The following is a 16,261-nucleotide window of genomic DNA, read 5'->3' on the forward strand; positions in this document are numbered from 1 at the left end:
ATTAAATAGATAATATTAATAATATGACTTAAAATATTGTGTCCGTTCTAACGAGGTTGTTTCGTTATATCGAGTTTTAACTGTAATAATAAATCGTTAATAATTTCGTTTTCTTGTTTGCGTGATGTTTTCAACCAGGTGCTTCAACGTTGAAATGCTCCCATGTTAATTCTTAGTAACAATCTTCTGGGTCCTCAATCCTCCAAATTTGTTTGTTCGATACGACGAAGGTTTTGTCCCCTTTTCGATCATTTATTCTCGACGAAAAACAAACCCGTTGCCTCCACCACTTTGCATGACCATCGTAATATTACCTGAAACGCGTTCCGATTGGTTCCTAGTAATGGTAGGTCATCATTAACTTGGTTCCTTCGCGAAGCTTTTTCCAACTATCGTGGATGTTTTCAGGAAATAGGACTTACGGATTGTTTCCGTATCCGGGCTGGCGCGAATAACGCTGATTACTTTCCACAACTTCTTCTTACGACCCATCATAAATCACCGGGTTCTCGTTCTTGTTTATTATTCGATCTAGGTTACTCACTTTATTACTTTATAAATAAATCCAGGTGCGATTTCATTTTTATAACGACTTTTAAAATGTTCTTCTTTTCAATGCATTCCCTTTTTTTTTCTTGTATCGTTTTTGAGGTGCGTTTCCGGGGTTGCGTAATTTGAAATACAAGAAAGTCATCCGAGAAATCAATATTTGCGGCCGTGTAGAATCTCGGCCCAGTTTCAATGGTCGAGAACACGTGTAAGTTTTTGTGGGGCGCGACCAGAAAGGAAGTTCCGCCCTCTGACGCGAACGCCGCTCTTTATGTTACCCAGTGATGGATGCGCGCACCCTGAAAACGGTCCTTATTGTTCCCGTTCTCCCTTTTTCCAAAACGATCCCATTGTGTCGCAATACCTAAAATCGTTATATCTTTCCAGGTATATATCGTATATATATAATTTCGTAATTTTTATCTAATGATTATAACGTTATACTTAATGTAATATTTGAGTATATGAAGCTTATTTTTTTTTTTTAGATGGTACGGGTGTTAAAGTCACGTGTCGAATACAAAAGCGCATCGTTCGATGGGCACGTGCGCCGCGTTGATATCGCGCACGCAGATCGACTAATATACTAACCGATAATGGAGCGTCACCGGACGTGCATACACCGATGTATCATAAATTTTGATCAATGGTCGATGGCTTTGATAAATGTCCTAGAATGTGGATGCATTAACTTTGGTCACGAAACCTTCTGAAATTCGATATACACATTATACTATGTATATCGGGAATTTATTATAACTGAGATACATGAATGCAGTATATAAAATGCAATATAGCTTAATAGTACAGGCATTGGGTAGTTTTGCAAAGGAAAAGATTTGCTTGCAAAAACGTGACGTCTTTATGATAACCCTAAGTTTTCGGCTGTCTTAAGAAACGCACGGCTAAACTCGAATGTTTCTAGTTCCAGGTGTAGTGTTAGTCTAATTTTAAACTAGCACCATACCTATGTAGAAATAACACTATACCTAGAACTAGAATCATTTGGGTTTAGCCGCACGTCTCTAAAGACGGCTGAACCCGAATGATTCTAGTTCTAGGTATAGTGTTAGTTCTAGTTTTACACTTGCACTGTCACTAGAACTAACTCTAGACCTAGAACTGGAAATATTTGGGTGTGGCCTAGTGCCTCTAGTGCCGTTTACATCAAGCGATCAAACATTCCTAGAATATTCCCTAGAATCTCTGAGAACACAGAGAGAACAACGAAAGAATGCTCTACATCTGTTTACACTAAAAGAATATGATAGAGTGGGGATATAATGAGCATTCGCTCGTCTGATGTAAATCGGCCCTAAAACAAGAACTAACACTACTTAGACCTAGAAAGTATCTAGAAAGTGCGTCTGAAGACGCACGGCTAAACCCGAATATTTCTAGTTCTAGGTCTAGTGTTAGTTCTTGTTTTAATTCAATACAAATATGCAACATAATGATATCTGTCACTAGAACTAACATTACACCTAGAACTAGAAACATTCATGTATACTATTTATAATATTTTTATTTAATATTTATATACAGGGTGATTCTCAACCTATACGCATAAATTTGGGATGTTATTCCTCATGACAAATAATAACTCATAGATGAAAAAAATTGTAGTAAAAGTTTTTCAATTTCCTAGATATCGATAGATCGAGATGGTCTAATGGCGTGACCACGGTGATCGCTCGGCCTCTATCCTCTTGAGTTTTACTTTTCGAGTCACTTGAAAAGCATAGGTTACGCCACGGAAGTTAATACTGAACAAATATTGCAAAATCAAGTACATGCTGCTGCCCAGACATTCTGCCAACACCGTGGTTTAGGCTGTGCTAGTAGGAGATCGTGGATTCGGGAAACCCAACTGATAAAAAATATGGGAAATAACTTCGAACACTTGCTGTGATTGTATTTTATGAATACATAAAATGTTCTATGTATTCTTGATTTGAAAGTAAATATCACAGATATCTATGAACAGAAAATCTTTTACTACAAATTTTTTCGCCTATTAGTCATTATTTGTCATGAGGAGGAAATCCCCAAGTTTATGCGTATAGGTTGAGAATCACCCTGTATAATATGCTATTTCTGCCATTAATACATTTAATAGTAATGGTACAAAATGTAAACACTGTAATGGTATTCTATTTTTCTTGTTCTTCATAATTAACTTTATTTGTTAAAACTATCTCAGTTAGGTTTGAATTTATTAGGGATTATATTGCTTTGGTGCAATGAGAAGACAGCACTGACTAATCGTTTCTTCTACCAGCACAATCCAGCCTTCTGCCAGCATATTCTGGTCTTTTTCCAGCAGAACCTAGTCTTCTGTCAGCAGTATCTAGTCTTTCATAAGCAATATCTAGTCTTCAGTAAGCAGTATTCAGTCTGCTATTTGCAATATGTAGTCATCCATTAGCAGTATTATTCTTCTGCCAGCAGTTATATAGTAACACTTACTATAAAACAACACTTTATCCATTTAAATATTACCTCATTTAACAGTAATACAACAACAGACTTGTTTGAAAATTACATTAGAAATATTCTTTCTTCTTTGATTCTAAAAAGGTATTAAATTAAAGCTTTTGGACGAATTATCTGTAATCACTTTGTCAAATTTAACTGTAGTAACGGATTAAAGAATTGTATTTGTAAGAAAAATATTTTGTGGATAAAATTGTAACTGAAAAACGGAGTAAAAGGCAGAAAGGGGTTAATGAGGTTGCGTAAAAGGATCTGGAAAAGGATCGAAAAGGATAACGGGAAAGTAGCACCCGTCGTTGTTGCCATGGCGACACCTGAGCGAAAGACTCTAGGATTGGTCGTCGCCGCCACGCCTAAAACAGGGCCGGAAATTAGGTATCCTTCCAAAGCGCATGAACCTATCAAAAAAACCTCGGAGAACATTTAAAAAAAGTTTCAGACGTTCCTGGAATCCCAACGAAAATACATTAAAAATTTCAGGGAAACGTATTCGAAGGTGTGGTATTTAGTAATAAAAAAGAAAGTGACGAAACGGGAGTAAATATTTGCGAGGATCAAATGAGCGTAATTTCATGGACGCAGGGTCGTTGTTGACTTCAATTAGGGGGAAAGCGGCGGCGGGGGTTGAAAACGCGACGGCAACGGTAGTGAAAATTGGTATAGAACCCCGTCGGTGGTAAATATTTGTTTTGTAAAGGTGGTGCAATATGCGGTTTGTTCCCGGGAGCTTCCTTGCCGAACGTTTCACATGATGAGGTGTGAAACACCCAAGATAAACACAAATTAACTAACACTAATAAGAAAAGTAATGTATAAAGTGATTATTTAATAATATACAATTTGCCAAAGTTATCATATTTCTATTAACAACTCTTTTTAGTGTATGTAGGATACAGCGACACCTAAGATCAACAGGTATTAACAGTATAAGGTCCTCTGACAACAGTAATTAGTCTTCTATAATGATCAATATTAATTGCATTTAGTATTTTGCCGGCAACATTTAGTCTTCTGCCAGCGGTATCTAGTCTTGTAAAAGCAGTATCTAGTCTTTAGTAATGAGAATCAAGTCTTGAATAAGTCAAAATGGAGGATCTAAGCGATGTATGTAGCAAAACACAAAAAAAACATTAGCTGTGTATTAAATCAGAAGAAACTATTGGAAACCCATGAGGATTTCGCTTTTTGACAAACTAAGAAAATTCATATATTTGTTTTATTCTAAAATTTTGAGTTAGAGACTACTTGCTGGTTATAGAGTTCTAGATACCAGAATATGTTGGCAGAAGGCTAGACACTGTTAATGAAAGACTAAATATTGCAGGGAGAGGACTACCTACTAATTGCAGAAGACTGGATACCGCTAGCAGAAGAATAATACTGTTAATGGAAGACTACATATTGCAAACAGAAGACTAAATGCTTCCAAGGAAAGACTAAATAATGCTGGCAAAAAAAAACTAGACACTGCTGGAAAAACACTAGGTTTTGCTTATTGAAGACTCAATTCTGCTGGCAGAAAACAAGATTCTGCAGGCAAAAGACTATGTATAGGTGACAGATTATTAGATATTTGTTTTTCTAAGTGACGTTATGGCCTATTTAGAAAGAAATAAAGCGAACGACGTTTCCAGATCGTTGGTTGTCAATGTCATGAGTTCACCTATCTCACTTTAACGCTTCCACAGCCCGTTTATGCCGAACGGCAATTACATTACTTTCAAAATAAAGTTGATGTTAGTAGCAATGATTAATCTTTTAATGACACATGTCAGAAAAATAAATACTGTTAATGGAAGATTAGAAACTACTATAGAAAACTAAATATTGCTGCAAGAAGACTAGATACTGCTGAGAAAGGACTACGTTGCTGCTTATATAGTTCTAGATACCAAAATATGTTGGCAGAAGGCTAGGCGCTATTAATGGAAAACTAAATATTGCAGGAAGAGGACTATCTACTAATTGCAGAAGACTAGATACCTCTGGCAGAAGAATAATATAATAAATAGGAGACTGAATACTGCTCACTGAAGACTAGATACTGTTAATGAAAGACTAAATAGTGCCGGCAAAAAACTAGTCACTACTGACAGAACACTAGATTTTGCTTACAGAGAACTAGATTCTTCTGACAGAAGACAAGATTCTACAAGTAACAGAGTATCTATAGTTGACAGAGGATTAGATATTGTTAATGGAAGACTAAATCCTGCTTACATTGGCCTACCTATCACAGTACTTACTCTTTTACATTAAGGTCCATTACTACCATCTTTTAGTTAAATTTATCTTATAGATAAACCCATCTACTAGCCAATCAGAGCGCGTAAAATAGCCGTAACCGTGTAATAATCCCTTAGATAGCTTAACCAGAAGATGGTAGTAACGAGCCTAAGTAGTTTACTTTCAAATTGTAAGGACTGAATGCTTTTACTCCCAGTACTTTGCTCAATTTGTACTGGATACTTCAACGAAAAACCGATATGATTATTAAACGATCATTCTCTTTTGCTGAAATCATAAATGTATCTAGATTACATGCAATAAGCGACACACATCTTATAGTTTGTATCATCACAATAAATTCATGAAGAGCAGGTCATTTACAAGATTTCTTCCTATTAAGATGAAGAAATGTAAGAAAACATTATTACCGCAGAGAATAAGTCTTTCAAGATATTAAGACATCATTACTGCCTCACTAGAGTCTTCTTGCACACTCAATTTTATAATTTTTCGAAAAAGCCTAAAGATACACTTCCAAGGTGATCAAAAACTTGTTCCAACAAGATCATAATCTTGTTGACACATATATTTAATTTAGTTAATTAATTTTGGTAAGGATAAAATTTTAATTCAAAATTTGTTTTTCTAAGTGACTATGGCCTATTTAGAAAGAAACGAAGCGAGCGACGTTGCCAGATCGTTAGTTGTCAATGTCATGAGTTCGCTTATCGTTAATTATGTTAATACACATTTAATCTTTTTTAATATTTTTAGAACATAGAGACGCCAAAATGACAGATTAATCAGAATGCACATAACCTTACTTCTTATTTGGTAGAAAATAATATACAGGCTGGTTTTTTTATAAAATATTTACAATTTAAAAAAAGAATAGATTATGAATCATAGAGTAGATATTAATAGAGACATAAAAAAGAAGTGAAATAAAAGGAAAATGAAAAGATAAAAAGAGGGAGGAGGTTGTAACAGAGTTGTAAAATCCGTCGCCGTCGTCGTTTTTACGATCTCGCGCCGCTGCGAGGAAGAGATGTGAAATAAAAAAAAGGGGTAACAAAATAATTGTCAATTAGAGCCGCGTCGCATCGTTCAGAGGCAATCGCCGTTTTTATAGGCCGCCCCGTACACAAAGGAAATTTGCCGTGGCCAACAAAACTTTAAAAAAGAAATGTAATAAAGAATCTACAAGGAAGACATTACACAAAAAAAACAATCCAAAAATAATCGAATAACAATAGAAAATTACTTTATTTATTATAAGTAAATTTACCCAATAATACCAACGTAAATTGCCTATTATATTCAACAGTCAAAGCACACGACGAAGGTTTTTGGTTTAGAATACAGCCCCCAAAAACCTAATACTACTAAAATAGAATCGAAATCGTATTGAATACGGCAGGGTGAACGTTAAAAGCAATTTTATACCAGGAGAAACGAAGTGATGTGAAACGAAGAGATGTGAATAGAAGAGGAGCGCCGTGTGGTGTGAATGTCGTTTCCGGTACAGTTAAACTGAGTTAAACATCGACAAATCCGCGTGAAATACGGGGGGCGTGTTAGGCTTACGGCCAATTGCCTTCGTAAACTGTAAACCGACCCTGCTGCAACACAACCTCTTTCGACGGGGTTTATAAAAGGGCGTTTAAGGGCGTCAAATCGATCGCCAACAACCCCAGGTACGGTGGCTTCGCGAGAATAGGGCAATTTGTCCAAACCGTTTACTTTTAATCCCCGATGGAACTGTCGATCAGGATTTAGCGAAAACGTATTAAGTTGGTATTTCTTCCCGACGCCGTCTTTTATTAAAAAAAAATGAATCAAAAGAATTTTTTCGAAATTACCATCAAAATTTTATCCGAGTAGTTTTTTTTTCCTTTAACAAAGCCTTGATGGACATTCTCTCTTTATGCGGATGCTGCCTTGAAATGAAAAGCGATGATCCCCCCGAGAAAGTTATCTTCTTGACAGATGTCCGGGGCTTTGCTATGCACGAGTGGTTCGGACACCGGAAAAGAGCAGTAAACATCGAATAATACCCGGAGCAGTGTTCCGGTTCCCGAGTTCCCGGCTTTCCGCCCGCCAGCTCCATCTATCGGATGACGTCACAACTCATTCCATCTTTTTTTAACTTTAATGCGAAATGACCAGAGATGGAGCTAACCGCGAACGTAATGAAAACGAGACGGAGAATGTAAAAGAAATCGAAGAAGGGTTTCACCCCATTTCTCCAACTCGAATTGAGAGTTTAATGGATGAAAAGTTTTTGGTTTGAGAAAGTTTTTTCGATGTAAATAATTTTTTTTGTTTTTGTTAAAACAATTTATAAAAAAATACTTAAGCAGATACATTAGTAAAATAAACATATTTAAGTATAAAAGCTTTCACTACCATTAGAACTAACACGACTTAGAACTAGAAACATTCTGGTTTAGCCACGCTAAACCCGAAACTTTCTAGTTCTAGGTCTACTGTTAGTTATAGTTATTCAGCGCTACATTGTTGTACTATACTAGACCTAAAACTGGTGTTAGTTCAACCCGAAATTTTAAAAATATAATGGAAAACTTATTTTGTAATGAAATAGGAGCTGACAGAAGTTTTTTTTTTAATATTTACTGTTTTAGACATGATGAGAAAGCTGCTGCAGCTCAAATTAAGCTGATCAAAGATTCTGCTCAAGCTAAGATTTGCTAAAAATCATGGAAAACTACTTTTATAATGAAATCGAAAATGGGAGAAGTATTTTTTTAAAACATTTGCTGATTTAGACATGATGAGAAAGCTGCTGCAGCTCAAATTAAACTGATCAAAGATTCTGTTCAACCCAAAATTTTCTAAAAATCATGGTAAATTAGTTTTGTAATGAAATAAGAAATGGGAGAAGTATTTTTTTAAATATTTGTTGTTTTAGACATGACGAGAAAGCTGCTGCAGCTCAAATTAAACTGATCAAAGATTCTGCTCAACCTAAGATTTGCTAAAAATCATGAAAAACTACTTTTGTAATGAAATAAAAAATGGGAGAAGTATCTTTTTTAAACATTTGCTGTTTTAGACATAATGATAAAGCTGCTGCAGCTCAAATTAAACTCATCGAAGATTCTGCCCAACCTAAGATTTGCTAAAAATCATGGAAAACTAGTTGTATAATGAAATAGGAAATAAAAGATTTATTTTTTTAAAGCATTTGCTGATTTAGACATGATGAGAAAGCTGCTGTAGCTCAAATTAAACTGATCAAAGATTATGTACAACCCGAAATTTGCTAAAAATCATGCAAAATTAGTTTTGTAATGAAATAAGAAATGGAAGAAGTATTTTTTTCAATATTTGCTGTTTTAGACATGATGAGAAAGCTGCTGCAGCTCAAATTAAGCTGATCAAAGATTCTGCTCAACCTAAGATTTGCTAAAAATCATGGAAAACTACTTTTGTAATGAAATAGAAAAGGGAGAAGTATTTTTTTAAAACATTTGCTGATTTAGACATGATGAGAAAGCTGCTGTAGCTCAAATTAAAGTGATCAAAGATTCTGTTCAACCCAAAATTTTTTAAAAATCATGGTAAATTAGTTTTGTAATGAAATAAGAAATGGGAGAAGTATTTTTTTAAATATTTGTTGTTTTAGACATGACGAGAAAGCTGCTGCAGCTCAAATTAAACTGATCAAAGATTCTGCTCAACCTAAGATTTGCTAAAAATCATGAAAAACTACTTTTGTAATGAAATAAAAAATGGGAGAAGTATCTTTTTTAAACATTTGCTGTTTTAGACATAATGATAAAGCTGCTGCAGCTCAAATTAAACTCATCGAAGATTCTGCCCAACCTAAGATTTGCTAAAAATCATGGAAAACTAGTTGTATAATGAAATAGGAAATAAAAGATTTATTTTTTTAAAGCATTTGCTGATTTAGACATGATGAGAAAGCTGCTGTAGCTCAAATTAAACTGATCAAAGATTATGTACAACCCGAAATTTGCTAAAAATCATGCAAAATTAGTTTTGTAATGAAATAAGAAATGGAAGAAGTATTTTTTTCAATATTTGCTGTTTTAGACATGATGAGAAAGCTGCTGCAGCTCAAATTAAGCTGATCAAAGATTCTGCTCAACCTAAGATTTGCTAAAAATCATGGAAAACTACTTTTGTAATGAAATAGAAAATGGGAGAAGTATTTTTTTAAACATTTGCTGTTTTAGACATGATGAGAATGCTGCTGTAGCTCAAATTAAAGTGATCAAAGATTCTGTTCAACCCAAAATTTTCTAAAAATCATGGTAAATTAGTTTTGTAATGAAATAAGAAATGGGAGAACTATTTTTTTAAATATTTCTGTTTTCGACATGACGAGAAAGCTGCTGCAGCTCAAATTAAACTTATCAAAGATTCTGCTCAACCTAAGATTTGCTAAAAATCATGAAAAACTACTTTTGTAATAAAATAAAAAATGGGAGAAGTATCTTTTTTAAACATTTACTGTTTTAGACATAATGATAAAGCTGCTGCAGCTCAAATTAAACTCATCGAAGATTCTGCCCAACCTAAGATTTGCTAAAAATCATGGAAAACTAGTTTTGTAATGAATTAGGAAATAACAGATTTATTTTTTTAAAGCATTTGCTGATTTAGACATGATGAGAAAGCTGCTGTAGCTCAAATTAAACTGATCAAAGATTCTGTACAACCCGAAATTTGCTAAAAATCATGCAAAATTAGTTTTGTAATGAAATAAGAAATGGAAGAAGTATTTTTTTCAATATTTGCTGTTTTAGATATGATGAGAAAGCTGCTGCAGCTCAAATTAAGCTGATCAAAGATTCTGCTCAACCTAAGATTTGCTAAAAATCATGGAAAACTACTTTTGTAATGAAATAGAAAATGGGAGAAGTATTTTTTTAAACATTTGCTGTTTTAGACATGATGAGAATGCTGCTGTAGCTCAAATTAAAGTGATCAAAGATTCTGTTCAACCCAAAATTTTCTAAAAATCATGGTAAATTAGTTTTGTAATGAAATAAGAAATGGGAGAACTATTTTTTTAAATATTTCTGTTTTAGACATGACGAAAAAGCTGCTGCAGCTCAAATTAAACTGATCAAAGATTCTGCTCAACCTAAGATTTGCTAAAAATCATGAAAAACTACTTTTGTAATGAAATAAAAAATGGGAGAAGTATCTTTTTTAAACATTTACTGTTTTAGACATAATGATAAAGCTGCTGCAGCTCAAATTAAACTCATCGAAGATTCTGCCCAACCTAAGATTTGCTAAAAATCATGGAAAACTAGTTTTGTAATGAAATAGGAAATAACAGATTTATTTTTTTAAAGCATTTGCTGATTTAGACATGATTAGAAAGCTGCTGTAGCTCAAATTAAACTGATCAAAGATTCTGTACAACCCGAAATTTGCTAAAAATCATGCAAAATTAGTTTTGTAATGAAATAAGAAATGGAAGAAGTATTTTTTTCAATATTTGCTGTTTTAGATATGATGAGAAAGCTGCTGCAGCTCAAATTAAGCTGATCAAAGATTCTGCTCAACCTAAGATTTGCTAAAAATCATGGAAAACTACTTTTGTAATGAAATAGAAAATGGGAGAAGTATTTTTTTAAACATTTGCTGTTTTAGACATGATGAGAATGCTGCTGTAGCTCAAATTAATGTGATCAAAGATTCTGTTCAACCCAAAATTTTCTAAAAATCATGGTAAATTAATTTTGTAATGAAATAAGAAATGGGAGAAGTATTTTTTTAAATATTTCTGTTTTAGACATGACGAGAAAGCTGCTGCTCAAATTAAACTGATCAAAGATTCTGCTTAACCTAAGATTTGCTAAAAATCATGGAAAACGGAAAAAGTTTTGTACATTCAGCTAGATACTTGTATATTTTGTGTCAGTGTCACAGTCAAAGATGCCATGCTTGATCTTTGACAGAACCTCATTCGCGATTAACGAAGATCTAAGAACAAAGACGAAGTTATTCAATCGTAGAATTCAAATTGAATTGGGCAGAGCTTCTAGCTCGTTTAAAGAAGGGAAAATGGATGAAGAGTGCTTGAATGGATAAGAAAAGTAGAGGATGATGTCAAAAGAATGACGATTTCAAATTCTTAGTGTATAAATATAAACCCAAAATAATTTTTTTCTTTTTGAATAACGAAAGGTTAAACGTCATTGTGACAGATATCGATTTCAAAACATGATATAAAAAAATTCCCTATGAATCTTACCAAATTGTTACCAACTTCACAACGATTTGACATTTGTCAATGTCAAAAAGAAAAACATAATGTTAGTGAGAAATTTAAAGAATTTCAAGGTAAGTTTATTGTAAATTCAAAAAAATCTAGGTAAAATAAACTTATTTTCACGATCTTGTGCCATTTAAAAGTAAAAACAACCTAATTTAAAATCTATTTTTGGTTTAACACTCACTTTCATCGCAGCGAAAATAAATCAGCCCACACTGGAAGCAAAAAAAAAAAAAATAAAATAAAAAAGAAATCATAAAAATCATTCGAAAACTTTCCAAAAACAACATCGAAATTAATCACACCACCGCGTTTATTATTATAAACATCTAAATATGGAAATTTGTATCGGGCGAAAGATAAATTTCGCGATCTCGCTTCTTTAATGTATTTTTAGCCAAATTTAAAATTAAAACGGAAACCCGGATTTGCGTCAAAACGGACGTAACGCTGGGTTTTCGGCGAAAATTTGTTTGCCATCTACCAGAAATAATATTCGACGTCATTACTTTCACATTTTCATCTAAAATACTTTTATAATCAATAAAATATTTAAAAAAAATAAATAAATTAAGTATTAGTATACGTTCAGAAATAATTTGACAGTTAAACGTCAAAAAAAATTTCAAGTTTCGATTGACAACCAAATTCTTAATTTTAAGTTTTAAAATTTTACAAATTGTTTTATATATTTTAAAGAAATATTAAAAAAATAAGTTATGAATATTATCTGAAAGTAATCATCCGCATAAAATGAATTATTTAAACACTCAGAAATAATTTGACAGTTATATGTTTATGTAGGAGTGAATTCCTTCACAGCACTTAGGCCGTAGCAGCCCCTTCTACATCCCCACAATTTACAGTTCATTCAGGGGTCAGAAAACCAGATCTAGGTTTTAATGAACGTTAATATAGAATAGAAGGGTTTGTTCTTTATGTCAGAAATTCTGCAAATTTAGCAATTTTTCTGTTATTTCATAACTCATAAACAAGAAATTTTGTGTTGATGCCAAAGATCTTTCTTCTAATAACATTGGCAGTGACTCTCGAATAAAACCACCTCCTTACCTTTTGATTAATTATGTAATTAAATTTTGATTAAAAAATTATTATTAAAATAGATTTTTAATCATCTTTTTAAATAGAATTGAAAAATGTAATTTTTTAAAATATGAGACGGTGACCCATTTCGGTAACATATTTCGCTGACCTGGTTCATTTATTCGGAGTGGATGATCGTAAACATTTTTAGCCACATTTCAAGTGGCAGGCGCAGCTATTTTAAACAAAACCACTTCGCTCAGCTGTGTGGCGACACTAAACTGGCTCGATTCGAGACGGTCAAATGTCGAAAATATCCTGGCACAGTCAAATTACAAAACTATGTTTCATAATTTTCGAAAAATTTTCAAAAAAAACTAAACCAAAAACAAAATTGGTGTAGATATGATTTTATCCGACGTATTTGTTTTATATCGTAATAATAAACCCTAAAATAAACCAAAAGTCGTCAATCACCCACACGGAGTGAATAGAGAAACTCGTGTGCGTTTTCAAAAACTCAATGTCATGCAATAATAACAACGTTACACGTTTTCTCGTCCTCCAAGGCTGTTGAATGCTGATGCCGATTTTCCTGGGCCTCTGAAATACAATTCGCTGGTTACGAAAATAGATTTTCGGCGATCGTTTATTTACTAAATCTCCGAGAATCGTTAGCGCATGCTCAATATTTTTATTTAGAAATTAAACTCTTTGAAATTCATTTAAATCCAATTTAGCTTATTAATTAAGAAATTAAGAAAGAATTTGTAATTATTACAACGTATTTTCTTGGCAAGTTTAAAACAGAAAAATTATCGTGGCTGAATCTTTTAAAATAGACCAAGTTATAATTATACCCACCTTTAAACAAGCTGTGGAAGGTCATGTATTTCTTATTCATTTAAATTTTCATTAAAAATTATTTTAAAAAGAAATTGTATGGTTACAACAGCTTTTTAGAAAAGTATTCAAGATTCACGCCAGAAATTCTTATTCTTATAATAATATCAGTGCCATTTTGGCAACGGCTTAAGAGCTATTATGTATTAAAAGATAAGTACTCACACGAGAAGTATGTTAAACATTCTTTTAAAATCCTTAAAATACATAAAAGGAGTTATAAAATTTTAAAATTACTTATTCGGGCTAAACCCGAATGATTCCAGTTCTTGATCTATTCGGGTTTAGCCGTGCGTCTGAAGAACTTTCCAAGTGTTAGGGAAATGCTTTTATTTCAGTAATTGCAATTCCATAGGAAATGGAACGTCTAAAAAACAAGATATGGCAGTTTTATCTTTTATAAATAGTTTAGACGCAAAAATGATTTTTATCTTTACATCGTTGTAGCCTTTCTAGTCTTTTTTCCAATCAATAACGTCTATTGGTTCCTCCGTGTAATTTCGTAAACAATTTTCAAGTGTAAAATGAGTAAAAGATGAATTCTGCAGAATATTGTAATAAACTAGTGCTGATTTTGGGAAAAGCCGGATATTCGGCATCCCCTTCGGCCGGATATCCGCCCATTATGGTTATAATTTCTGAAGTGATACCCTACATTCCCACATTATTGCGATATTTGAGTAAAACTGAAATTAATAAGAAAGCTGATAAGATATGTTAACTTATTTGGATCCAAGATACAAAATGAACTTTTTTGATGCTGATTTAACTAACGAAGCAACTATAAAAAGGGGATACTTTAATTAATACGATATTTCCACAAGGATCCTCCAAGAAATTAATTTTATAGCGAATTTTGACAGTTATCGATGAAAATTGCGACATCGAAATTTTATCAAAATTTCAAATATAGGATTCTCAAAAACTAGAAGTTATTTTTCAAAACGGGTTGGTTCATTGGAAAGAAGACACTTTCATTAACATTTTGGGAAATTTTCATACTCATATTCCAAGAAATCGATTTTATACGAATTTTTAAAACTTAATCGGCGAAAATTCTAAATTCGAAAAAATTGTCGATCATTTCAAAAATTTATTTCTCAAGAACTGAAAGTGATTTTTCAAAACGGCTTTTTGTATTAAAAAGAGGATACTTTAATTAATAATTGGTGATATTTCCACAAGGATCCTCCAAGAAATTAATTTCATAGCGAATTTTGACAGTTATCGATGAAAATTGCGACATCGAAATTTTATCAAAATTTCAAATATTGGATTCTCAAAAACTAGACGTTATTTTTCAAAACGGGTTGGTTCATTGGAAAGAAGACACTTTCATTAACATTTTGGGAAATGTTCATACTCATATTCCAAGAAATCGATTTTATACGAATTTTTAAAACTTAATCGGCGAAAATTCCAAATTTGAAAAAATTTTCGATTATTTCAAAAATTTATTTCTCAAGAACTGAAAGTGATTTTTCAAAACGGCTTTTTGCATTAAAAAGAGGATACTTTAATTAATAATTGGTGATATTTCCACAGAATCCTTCAAGAAATTAATTTTATAGCGAATTTTGACAGTTATCGATGAAAATTGCAACATCGAAAATTTAATCAAAACTTCAAATATTGTTTTCTCAAAAACTAAAAGTTATTTTTCAAGACGTGTTGGTTCATTGGAAAGAAGACACTCTTATTAACACTTTGGTAAATTTTCAAACTCATATTCCCATAAATGGATTTTATACGAATTTTTAAAACTGAATCGGCGAAAATTGCAAAATTCGAAAAAATTGTCGATTATTTCAAAAATTTATTTCTCAAAAACTAAAAGTAATTTTTCAAAACAGCTTTTAGCATTAAAAAGAGAATACTATAATTAATAATTGGTGATATTTCCACAAGGATCCTCCAAGAAATTAATTTTATAGCGAATTTTGACAGTTATCGATGAAAATTGCAACATCGAAAATTTTATCAAAATTTAAAATATTGTTTTCTCGAAAACTAATAGTTATTTTTCAAAACGTGTTGGTTCATTGGAAAGAGGACACTCTTAATAACACTTTGGAAAATTTTCAAACTCATATTCCAAGAAATGGATTTTATACGAATTTTTAAAACTGAGTCGGCGAAAATTGCAAAATTCGAATTCGATTATTTCAAAAATTTATTTCTCAAAAACTAAATGTGATTTTTCAAAACGGCTTTTTGCATTAAAAAGAGGATACTTTAATTAATAATAGAAAGTGATAACAGCAACAGTTCTGTTAGTAATGAATGTGATGATGAATTACAAGCAAAGAGAAGAAAACTAGACAAAACTGCAACAAGAGATTTTATATATCATATTGGGATTGTTACAATGAGGTGGCATATATTTTTCCACCACTATTATAGACCATTCCAAGTATCTATCTCATATTTGGATTGTATTGCCATTATTCTAGCTTACTCATGACAATACAGGACAATTTCCACCAGAATTCCAAGAGGAGGTTTGTGATTTTGTAGCATCGAGATGCAAAAGACTCACACTTTGACGCCTCCAGAGATGTCACAAACTTCTAAAACGCTTCTCATGGAGCTCAAAGACAACCTCTGTACTGATGAATGAAAGATTCATGATTGAAAATTCTTGCGTACACGGTTCAGGAAGCGAATGAGTTCTCGAAAGAGTCACGTCACTACTTTTTGTGGATCAAGGGGTTAAAATCAACTCTCAGAACTATCTTGATGAGATTCTGATAAAGCAAC

The 16,261-nt window shown here is 32.6% G+C and overlaps 2 long non-coding RNA genes across 4 annotated transcripts in view; one reads left to right on the plus strand and one right to left on the minus strand.

Annotated features, from left to right (window-relative positions):
• Positions 1-16,261, minus strand: part of LOC111424993 (uncharacterized) — a 46,368-nt gene that overhangs the window by 27,329 nt on the left and 2,778 nt on the right. The gene's annotated exons all lie outside the window — the stretch shown is intronic.
• On the plus strand, positions 4,023-11,730 carry LOC111424992 (uncharacterized). 3 transcript variants are annotated; one of them, XR_011641917.1, is made up of 17 exons: positions 4,023-8,141; positions 8,207-8,297; positions 8,351-8,585; positions 8,638-8,728; positions 8,781-8,858; positions 8,924-9,014; positions 9,068-9,302; positions 9,355-9,445; positions 9,498-9,730; positions 9,784-10,018; positions 10,071-10,161; positions 10,214-10,291; positions 10,356-10,446; positions 10,500-10,734; positions 10,787-10,877; positions 10,930-11,007; positions 11,072-11,730. It is a non-coding gene; the product is annotated as an uncharacterized lncRNA (long non-coding RNA). The 3 variants fall into 3 exon arrangements; XR_011641915.1 differs by having other exon boundaries at positions 8,638-8,858; XR_011641916.1 differs by lacking the exons at positions 10,787-10,877; positions 10,930-11,007 and having other exon boundaries at positions 8,638-8,858.

Source organism: Onthophagus taurus, chromosome 11 (assembly GCF_036711975.1).
Source record: "Onthophagus taurus isolate NC chromosome 11, IU_Otau_3.0, whole genome shotgun sequence".
Lineage (NCBI taxonomy): Eukaryota > Metazoa > Arthropoda > Insecta > Coleoptera > Scarabaeidae > Onthophagus > Onthophagus taurus.